Source organism: Hordeum vulgare, chromosome 5H (genome assembly GCF_904849725.1).
Source record: "Hordeum vulgare subsp. vulgare chromosome 5H, MorexV3_pseudomolecules_assembly, whole genome shotgun sequence".
NCBI classification, from domain to species: Eukaryota; Viridiplantae; Streptophyta; class Magnoliopsida; order Poales; family Poaceae; genus Hordeum; species Hordeum vulgare.
The window spans coordinates 287,190,750-287,201,883 of record NC_058522.1 but is presented as its reverse complement, the minus strand read 5'-3'; the positions used below and the strand labels follow the sequence as shown (position 1 = coordinate 287,201,883).

Genomic DNA, 11,134 nt, shown 5'->3' with positions numbered 1-11,134 from the left:
CTTATGCTCCAAGGATTGAAACCTCGACTCATGCGAGACCTTGAGTATGCCGCGAGCGCTTGGGTGACTGAACTACCTTTTGTTCTCTGGGGTTTGAGGACGACCCCGAATCGGTCGACTGGGCGAACACCCTTCTTCCTGGTGTATGGAGCTGAAGTCGTTCTACCGAGTGATGTACTCCATAATTCACCCTGGGTGGATCTCTATTCAGAAGCTGAAGCCGAGCAAGCACGACAAGATGGAGTGGATCTCTTGGAGGAGGAACACGAGATGGCATTGATTCGGTCGACAGTTTATCAACAAGACCTACGACGTTTTCACTCAAGACACACTACAAGAAATATGCTCATACATGACGTTCTTTAAGAGGTCGTTGATGAATTCTTCATAAATCTATGACGATTTCATCCGAGATGGTCGTAAACCGTTTGAGGGGATCAAATCTACATATAAATTATGACGTTGTGAGTCAAAAACGTCGTAACCGCATAATATGAGATCGTCATAACTTTTACTACGATTATAAAAATGTCGTAACATGTTCTAACTATATTGACATGTCACTCGTAGGTCCATTCTATCCCACCTTATCCATGTATTGAACTGTTTTTATACCACTTTTCTGTTGGGCTATTTTTTTCATCTTACTTTTATATTGGGCTGGTATTTGATCCTCCATGCTTGCTAATGGGCTGATTTGTGGTCTGTCATAATATTTTATATTATACATAATATATGGTCTAATATTTTTTAAATGAGTTGCTACATTTTTACTACAAAGATTTGGTAGGTTCTTTACAAAAAAACTATTTTCTGGCACTTCGAAAATAGAAAATGATTTTTTTGTGCAAACAAAATATTAAATCTCTTTGACAATGTTGTTTGTCATACCAACATACACACATGTGGACCATATTGGGTCATTGTAAAAACTATAAGACGATAAAATATAAGAGAAACAAACAAACAACAACAAAATTATATAAGCTTAATTCTGATTGGTGGAGTCTGTTATGGCATGGATCGATGACGTGTCAAACATCCATCCATCCGTATATCCATCCATCCGTCCATCCAACCCACCGGCCCACCAAACCCTAGGCTTCGATCCTCCCCCGAATCCCAGATCCACCCAACCAGCCGGCGGCGGCCACTAATACGTCTCAAACGTATCTATAATTTTTTATGTTTTCACGCTGTTATCTTGCCTTCTTTGTATGTTTTATGTACCTTTTTATATCTTTTTTGGGACTAACTTACTAATCAGTCCCAAGTGCCAGTTCCTGTTTTTTCCGTGTTTTTGACTCTTTTCAGATCTGATTTTGGAACGGAGTCCAAACGGAAGAAAAACCCCGAAATGATTTTTTACCGAACGGAAGAAGTCCAGGGGGCTTTTGGGCCAAGCTAGGTGGGCTCCAGGGAGCCCACAAGCCCCCACTCCACCACCAGGGGGAGGCGGCGATGGGCAGGCTTGTGGCCTCCCTGGCCACCCCCTGACCTAGGTCTTTGGCCTATAAATTCCCAAATATTCCGCAAAAAGCAAGGGATCCTCGAAAATACTTTTCCGCCGCCGCAAGCTTCCGTTTCCGCGAGATCTCATCTGGAGACCCTTCCCGGCACCCTGGCGGAGGGGACTTTGGAGGTGGAGGGCTTCTTCATCATCATCATCGCCCCTCCAATGACTCGTGAGTAGTTCACTTCAGACCTACGGGTCCGTAGTTAGTAGCTAGATGGCTTCTTCTCTCTCTTGGATCTTCAATACAAAGTTCTCCATGATCTTCATGGAGATCTATCCGATGTAATCTTTTTTGGCGGTGTGTTTGTCGAGATTCGATGAATTGTGGACTTGTGATCAGATTATCTATGATATATATTTGAGTCTTTGCTGATTTCTTGTATGCATGATTTGATATCCTTGTAAGTCTCTCCGAGTCTTGGGTTTTGTTTGGCTAACTAGATCTATGATTCTTGCAATGGGAGAAGCGCTTGGTTTTGAGTTCTGCCATGTGGTGACCTTTCCCAGTGACAGTAGGGGCAGCAAGGCACACATCAAGCAGTTGCCATCAAGGGTAAAAAGATGGGGTTTTTATCATTGGTTTGAGATTATCCCTCTACATCATGTCATCTTTCTTAAGGCGTTACTCTGTTCTTATGGACTTAATACACTAGATGCATGCTAGATAGCGGTCGACGTGTGGAGTAGTAGTACTAGATGCAGAAAGTATCGGTCTACTTGTTTCGGACGTGATGCCTATAGAAATAATCATTGCATAGATATCGTCACGACTCTGCACAGTTCTATCAATTGCTCGACAGTAATTTGTTCACCCACCGTTTACTTGCTTTCATGATAGAAGCCACTAGTAAACACTACGCCCCCGGGTCTATTCACATCCATCGTTTACATCTCCGCTTTTACTTTGCTTTGTTACTTTGTTGCTTTCAGTTCTCACTTGGCAAACAATCTATAAGGGATTGACAACCCCTTCATAGCGTTGGGTGCAAGCTTTTGTGTCTGTGCAGGATCTTGAGATACTCTTCCGCCGGATTGATACCTTGGTTCTCAAACTGAGGGAAATACTTACCGTCGCTGTGCTACATCACCCTTTCCGCTTTGAGGGAACACCAACGCAAGGCTCGAAGGCCACGGGGTAAATCCTTTGCATACTTTCCTATGAAGTCCCTTAAGGCATAGCCGTAGCTGAAGGATTCCTGGTGCCGTCGACACAACTATTTCTCGCGCCGTTGCAAGGGATACATAGCAAACATCATAAGTATTTCTGGCGCCGTTGCCGGGGATACACAGCAAACATCAGAAGTATTTCTGGCGCCGTTGCTGGGGAGGAGAAATCAAGATCTATCCAAGTAGGTCTCACAAACTCTTCTCTTGCATTTAGTTTTGTTGCCAATTGCCTCTCATTTTCCTCTCCCCCACTTCACATTTGCCGTTTTCATTCGTCTTTCTCCTTCGCCGTTTTCTTTTGCCCTTGCCGTTTTCCTTTGCCGGTTTCTTGCTTGCTTGTGTGCTTGTTTGTTTGTTGAAGACATCATGTCTGAAAACACCAAATTTTGCGACTTCTCGAGCACTAATAATAATGATTTTATTAGTACTCCGATTGCTCCCGCCACTAGTGCGGAATCGTATGAAATCAATGCAGCTCTGCTGAATCTTGTTTTGAAAGAGAAATTCTCTGTCCTTCCTAGTGAAGATGCTGCATCCCATCTCAATACCTTCATTGAGCTTTGTGATATGCAAAAGAAAAGAGATGTGTATAATGACGTGATTAAGTTGAATTTTTTTTCCTTTCTCGTTTGGAGATCGCGCAAAAACTTGGTTTTCTTCTTTGCCTAGAAATAGTATCGATTCTTGGGATAGGTGCAAAGATGCTTACATATCCAAGTATTTTCCGCCGGCAAATATCATCTGCTTATGTAACGATATCATGAATTTCAAGCAACTTGATCATGAACACGTTGCACAATCTTGGGAGAGGATGAAGCTTATGATTAGAAATTGTCCTCCTCATGGCTTGAGTTTGTGGATGATTATACAAATATTTTACGTTGGCTTGAATTTCGCTTCTCGCAATATCTTGGACTCCGCCTGAGGTGGAACGTTCATGGAAATCACGTTAGGAGACGCTACAAAACTCCTAGACAATATCATGACCAACTACTCTCAGTGGCACACTCAAAGGTCGCCTGCTAGCAAAAAGGTGCACGCTATAGAAGAGATTAACTCGCTTAGTGCTAAGACGGACGAGTTGATGAATTTGGTTGCTAGTAGAAATGCTACCGTAGATCCTAATGACATGCCACTATCTTCTTTGATTGAGAGTAGCAACGCTAGTCTGGACGTGAATTTTGTCGGTAGGAACAATTTTGGCAACAATAATGCTTTTAGAGGAAACTGTGTTCCTAGTCCTTTTCCTAGTAACTCCTCTAACAATTATGGCAATTCCTACGACAACACTTATGGAAATCATAACAAATTACCCTCTGATCTAGAGAGTAATATCAAAGAGTTCATCAACTCTCAAAAGAATTTCAATGCGTACATAGAGGAAAAACTACTCAAAATAGACGATTTGGCTAAGAGCGTTGATAGGATGTTTTGTGATATTGATGCTTTGAAAGTTAGATGCGCTCCTCCCAAGAACAACTTGGATGAAACGTTGAAAGCTATGCGTATCTCCATGAATGAGAGCAAAGAAAGAACCGCCCAAATTCACGCTAGACATGAATGGTTTAAAAGGGTGCGTTCTAGTGATGCAAATCCCGAAGATCTTAAAGTGCTTGGTGTGTCTCCTCTTGAATCTTTGTGTTCACGTGTCAAACCTACTTATGGAGGGGCTGGATATGAATCCACTTTGGTTGAAAAACGCCCCAATGATTCGGAGTCCACCTATCTTGATGATAAAGGTGTGCAGAGTGGACTAGAAGAAGTCCAAATCTTTGGTAGTAATGAAACTACCACTTTGGATTTCAAGGAATTCAATTATAATAATTGCTCCTTGTTTGAATGCATTTCTTTGATGCAATCCATTGCAAACTCTCCACATGCTTATAGCCAAAGCAAAGCCTTTATCGCGCATATCGTAGATGCTATGATGAAATCTCTTGAAGAGAAGCTCGAACTAGAAGTCTCAATACCTAGAAAACTTCATGATGAGTGGGAACCTACTATCAAAATCAAGATAAAAAACTATGAGTGCAATGCTTTGTGTGATTTGGGTGCTAGTGTTTCCGCGATTCCAAAGTCTTTATGTGATATTCTTGGTTTTCATGAGATTGAAGAGTGTTCTCTTAATTTGCATCTTGCGGATTCTACTGTCAAGAAACCCATGGGGAGGATCGATGATGTTCTTATTGTTGCAAATAAGAACTATGTACCCGTGGATTTCATTGTACTTGACATAGATTGCAATCCTTCATGCCCCATTATTCTTGGTAGACCTTTCCTAAGGACTATTGGTGCTATCATCGATATGAAGGAAGGGAATATTAGATTTCAATTTCCCTGAAGGAAGGGCATGGATCACTTTCCTAGAAATAAAATAATATTGCCTTATGAATCTATGGTGAGGGCTACCTATGGTTTGAGCACCAAAGATGACTATACGTGATTCCATCACTTTCGCCTAGCTAAGGGCGTTAAACAAAAGAGCTTGTTGGGAGGCAACCCAACGAATCTATCCTTTTTCTTTCTGTTTTGTGTTTTCCACACTTTCATAATTCTGTTATGATTTTGTTTTTCGTGTTTCTTTTTGCGTTTGTGCCAAGCAAAACCGTTATGATTAGTCTTGAGGATGATCGTTTGGTCACGCTGGAAAAGACAGAAACTTTATGCTAACGAAAAGAATTGTCATTTTGTTTCTGTAAGAGCTTTTGAGTTGATTATTTTTTTCTGCTGATTTCTACGCAAATTATACAGACTTTAGTAATTTTTTATAATTGTTGAAGTACCAGAGGTATACAAAACATACAGATTGCTACAGACTGGTCTGCTGTTAACAGATTCTGTTTTTGTTGTGTTGGTTGCTTATTTTGATGAAACTGTGGATAGTATCAGGGGGTATTAGCCATGGAAGATTGAAAGTACAGTAACCCAACATCAGCACAAGTATAATTTAAGTTTGCTACAGTACCTAAGGAAGTGGCGGTTTGCTTTCTTGTACTAATGTTATCACGAGTTTCTGTTTAAGTTTCGTGTTGTGTAGTTTTCAAGTTTTGGGTGAGATTCTTATGGACAAAAAGATAAAGACTGGCAAGAGCTCAAGCTTGGGGATACCCAAGGCACCCCAAGAGATTAAAGGATTCCGTAAAAGCCTAAGCTTAGGGATGCCCCGGAAAGGCATCCCCTCTGTCGTCTTCAATCCATCGGTAACGTTACTTGGGGCTATATTTTTACTCACCACATGTTATGTGTTTTTTGCTTGGAGCGTCTTGTATCGTAGGAGTCTTTTTTTGTTGTTGTGTCACAATCGTCCTTGCTGCACACCTAGAGAGAGAGATATGCACACACCGTGATTTTGTCGAGCTTCACTTATATCTTTTGGTAGATAATTCGGCTCACATGTGCTTCACTTATATCTTTTGAGCTAGATACTTTTGCTCTATGTGCTTCACTTATATCTTTTTAGAGCGCAGCGGTGCGTGGCTTGGTAGTTGATCTATGCTTTGAAAGTAGTCTCAAAAGCGGTATTTATCCAAAGGGATACGAAAACTTCCACCTTCATGTGCATTGAATAGTTAGAGAAGTTTGATTCATCTCAATTAGTTTTGAGTTGTGGTTTTGGTAATATTGATGTCATGCTAGTAAGGTGTTGTGGATCTAGAAATACTTGTATTAAAGTTAGTGATTCCCGTAGCATGCACGTATGGTGAACCGCTATGTGATGAAATCTGAGCATGATTAGTCTATTGATTGTCATCCTTTGTGTGGTGGTCGGGATCGCGCGATGGTTTATACCTACCAACCCTTCCCCTAGGAGTATGCGTCGAATGCTTTGTTTCGATTACTAATAAATTTTTTGCAACAAGTATATGAGTTCTTCATGACTAATGTTGAGTCCGTGGTTTAGATGCACTTTCACCTTCCACCATCACTATCTTCTTAGTGTTGTGCAACTTTCGCCGGTGCACATCATATAGAGTCATAGTTTCTCTAAGTTTTGAGTTGAAAGTGTGATGATCATCATTATTGGAGCATTGTCCCATGTGAGGAAATAAAAGAGGCCAAAGAATCCCATAAAAAAAAGAGGCCAAAGAGCCCACCAAAAAAAAGAGAGAGAAAAAGAGAGAAGGGACAATGCTACCACTTTTTCCACACTTGTGCATTTTGAGCACCATGATCTTCATGATTGAGAGTCTCTCGTTTTGTAACCACCATATAGCTAGTGGGAAATTCTCATTATATAACTTGGCTTGTATATTCCAACGATAGGCTTCCTCAAAATTGCCTTAGGTCTTCATGAGCAAGCAAGTTGGATGCACACCCACTAGTTTTCTTTAAGAGCTTTCACATACTTGTAGCTCTAGTGCATCATTTGTATGGCAATCCCTACTCATTCATATTGATATCTATTGATGAGCATCTCCACAGCTCATTGATATGCCTAGTTAATGTGACTATCTTCTCCTTTTTGTCTTGCAACCCCACCACATTCCACACCATCTATAGTGTTATAACCATGGCTCACGCTCATGTATTGCGTGAGAGTTGAAAATGTTTGAAAAAGTAAAGGTGTAAAACAATTACTTGGCCAATACCGGGGTTGTGCATGATTTAAACTCGTTGTGCAATGATGATAGAGCATAGCGAGACTATATGCTTTTGTAGGGATAACTTTCTTTTGGCCTTGTTATTTTGAAAGTTCATGATTACTTTGCTAGTTTGCTTGAATTATTATTGTTTCCACGTCAATAGCAAACTATTGTTTTGAATCTAATAGATCTGAAAATTCACGTCACATAAGAGGAATTACAAAGGACACCTATGCTAGGTAGCATGAAAGCATCAAAAATTCATTCTTATCACTTCCCTACTCGAGGACGAGCAGGAGTTAAGCATGGGGATGCTTGATACGTCTCAAACGTATCTATAATTTTTGATGTTTTCACGCTGTTATCTTGCCTTCTTTGTATGTTTTATGTACCTTTTTATATCTTTTTTGGGACTAACTTATTAATTCAGTGCCAAGTGCCAGTTCCTGTTTTTTTCGTGTTTTTTACTCTTTTCAGATCTGATTTTGGAACGGAGTCCAAACGAAAGAAAAACCCCGAAATGATTTTTTCCCGAACGGAAGAAGTCCAGGGGGCTTTTGGGCCAAGCCAGGTGGGCTCCATGGAGCCCACAAGCCCCCACTCCGCCACAAGGGGGGAGGCGGTGGTGGGCAGGCTTGTGGCCTCCCTGGCCGCCCCCTGACCTAGGTCTTTGGCCTATAAATTCCCAAATATTCCGCAAAAAAGCAGGGGAGCCTCGAAAATACTTTTCCGCCACCGCAAGCTTCCGTTTCTGCGAGATCTCATCTGGAGACCCTTCCCGGCACCCTGCCGGAGGGGACTTTGGAGGTGGAGGGTTTCTTCATCATCATCATCGCCCCTCCAATGACTCGTGAGTAGTTCACTTCAGACCTACAGGTCATTAGTTAGTAGCTAGATGGCTTCTTCTCTCTCTTGGATCTTCAATACAAAGTTCTCCATGATCTTCATGGAGATCTATCCGATGTAATCTTCTTTGGCGGTGCGTTTGTCGAGATCCGATGAATTGTGGACTTGTGATCAGATTATATATGATATATATTTGAGTCTTTGCTGATTTCTTATATGCATGATTTGATATCCTCGTAAGTCTCTCCGAGTCTTAGGTTTTGTTTGGCCAACTAGATCTACGATTCTTGCAATGGGAGAAGTGCTTGGTTTTGGGTTCTGCCATGTGGTGACCTTTCCCAGTGACAGTAGGGGCAGCAAGGCACACATCAAGCAGTTGCCATCAAGGGTAAAAGGATGGGGTTTTTATCATTGGTTTGAGATTATCCCTCTACATCATCTCATCTTGCTTAAGGCGTTACTCTGTTCTTATGGACTTAATACACTAGATGCATGCTGGATAGCGGTCGACGTGTGGAGTAATATTAGTAGATGCAGAAAGTATCGGTCTATTTGTTTCGGACGTGATGCCTATAGATATAATCATTGCATAGATATCGTCACGACTCTGCACATTTCTATCAATTGCTCGACAGTAATTTGTTCACCCACCGTCTACTTGCTTCCATGAGAGAAGCCACTAGTAAACACTACGGCCCCCGGGTCTATTCGCATCCATCGTTTACATCTCCGCTTTTACTTTGCTTTGTTACTTTGTTGCTTTCAGTTCTCAGTTGGCAAACAATCTATAAGGGATTGACAACCCGTTCATAGCATTGGGTGCAAGCTTTTGTATTTGTGCAGGATCTTGAGATACTCTTCCGCCGGATTGATACCTTGGTTCTCAAACTGAGGGAAATACTTACCGTCGCTGTGCTACATCACCCTTTCCGCTTCGAGGGAACACCAACGCAAGGCTCCAAGGCCACGGGGGAAATCCTTTGCATACTTGCCTAGGAAGTTCCTTAAGGCGTAGCCGTAGCTGAAGGATTCCTGGTGCCATCGACACAACTATTTCTGGCGCCGTTGCAAGGGATTCACAACAAACATTAGAAGTATTTCTGGCGCCGTTGCCGGGGATACACATCAAACATCAGCCACCTCTCCCCTTCCCCCACCCAACCTGCCGCGCCGATCTGAGGGGCGCGTGGACGAGAAGGTGAACCTCCTCCCCGGCCGACAGGGATGGTGCGGCCGGCGGGCCTCCTCGACCCGACCACGCGACGGCACCCGTTCCTCGACCAGCGGCGCCCCTCCTTCCGCCGGCGGTGGCAGCAGCGCTTGCTCTGGGCTCGCCTCCTGCTCTCGCTCCTCCTCGCCTGCGCCCTCCTCCTCGCCCTCGCCGGCTCCCCGACCCCTCCTCCCCGCCCCACTTCGCCCCCCTCCCCGTCCTCAGCCTTCGTCTCCAAGGTACATATGAGTACGAGCTTTCTAGGCGTCGATCCAGTGGTTGATTACTCGATCCCGAACTGATCCCATGGGATTCCCGGTCTAGATCCGCCTTCGATTCGCTTGGCGATTGCTGCTGTCGCTGTTGTCGTTACCGAAGGAGGAGGAGGGGGAGCCCTAGCCGCCTCCTAGGGCAAGGCTGAATCATATGGGGGCTCCTAAGTAGAAGTGGACGACGGAGGACGAGGTGGTGCTCAAGGACGGGGTAGGCAAGCACGGGGCCGGGAAATGGTGCACCATACTCAACGACCCCGAGTTCGGCAACATCCTGCGCTACCGCTCCAACGTCGACCTCAAGGTTTATTTCCTCGGCCGCCATTCCCTGCCAGCTTTAGCCGCTGTACGTAGGCAGGGATTTTTTATGGCTGTTTGCCTGTGCGGGTGCGTGTTTGCCGACCACGATCGCAGGACAAGTGGAGGAACATGAATGTCACCGTGAACGCGTCGGGCTCTCGCGACAAAGTGCGGACGACGGCGACGACGACACCCACGGCTAAGGAGTCAAGGTCTGCTCCGAAGCAGGAAATCCACTCGACGATGATCACCGCCATCACCTCTGACGGCGATGATGACGTCGTCGATGTGAAGCCTATCATAAAGCCCATTGTAACGTTTACTACGGGGAATAAATCACTATCTAGGTAGGTGTCCCGTTTCATATGCCGGTTTACAACGCTTGTTTTATGTCCTTTGTTCTACAAGTATCTTGAACAACAACTTGCAAGGTTTTTACTACTTTAATGTACCTCTATGATGTCGTTCCTGCGGGCTTGAAAATATCATACTGGAGGCCGTGAAGACCTTGAATGAACCTATAGGGTCCTACAAAATAGCCGTTGCTAATTACATAGAGGTTTTCATGCTTCTTCTGTTTATCGTGTACTTTATCACAATGAAATGATATATGATCCTTTATTATAAATACAAAATTTTCTAGTATTCCTGAATAAAAAGAATTACTCATTTACTTCACCGATCACTTAATATAACTTCTACAATTATTCAGTCAGTGATGTAGAAAATTTTGTGACAACACAGACATGCAAAAATGATTTTATGATAACCAGTGGCTACAAAATCTCTTTCCATTGGGCAGAGTTCTACCTAATCTAGTTTGTTATGTAGATTTCACTGGTTCTTAACTTAATTTTTTTGTCATGTAGGAACAATACTGGCCACCTGCTAATTTTGATCATGTACTGTCTGCAAAACCGAATGAGTTGACATCATCAGGGAAATTGATGAAGCTAGTAACATTTCTTTCAACCGTAACTAAATTATCGTATAGATTATAAAGCGGTAGAAAAAAGTGCCTTGATATAAATTAGAAAAAGTCACACCTGTTACCATTGTAGTATGGATAGTAGATATAATTTTTTGTAATATCAAAATACAAAAACAGCAATTTAGCAAGTGAAAACAGCGAGCAAAACATAGTATAAATACTTGGTAATAAGGCTTAGGGTTCATACTTTCACTTGTGCAATCTCTCAACAATGCTAACTGAGGTATCGATGTCCACTAGACAACTTTA

At 42.8% G+C, this 11,134-nt stretch overlaps 1 pseudogene; it reads left to right on the top strand.

Moving 5' to 3' along the window:
• Positions 1-9,748: 9,748 nt before the first annotated feature.
• Positions 9,749-10,895, top strand: LOC123396614 (annotated as a pseudogene).
• Positions 10,896-11,134: the final 239 nt, after the last annotated feature.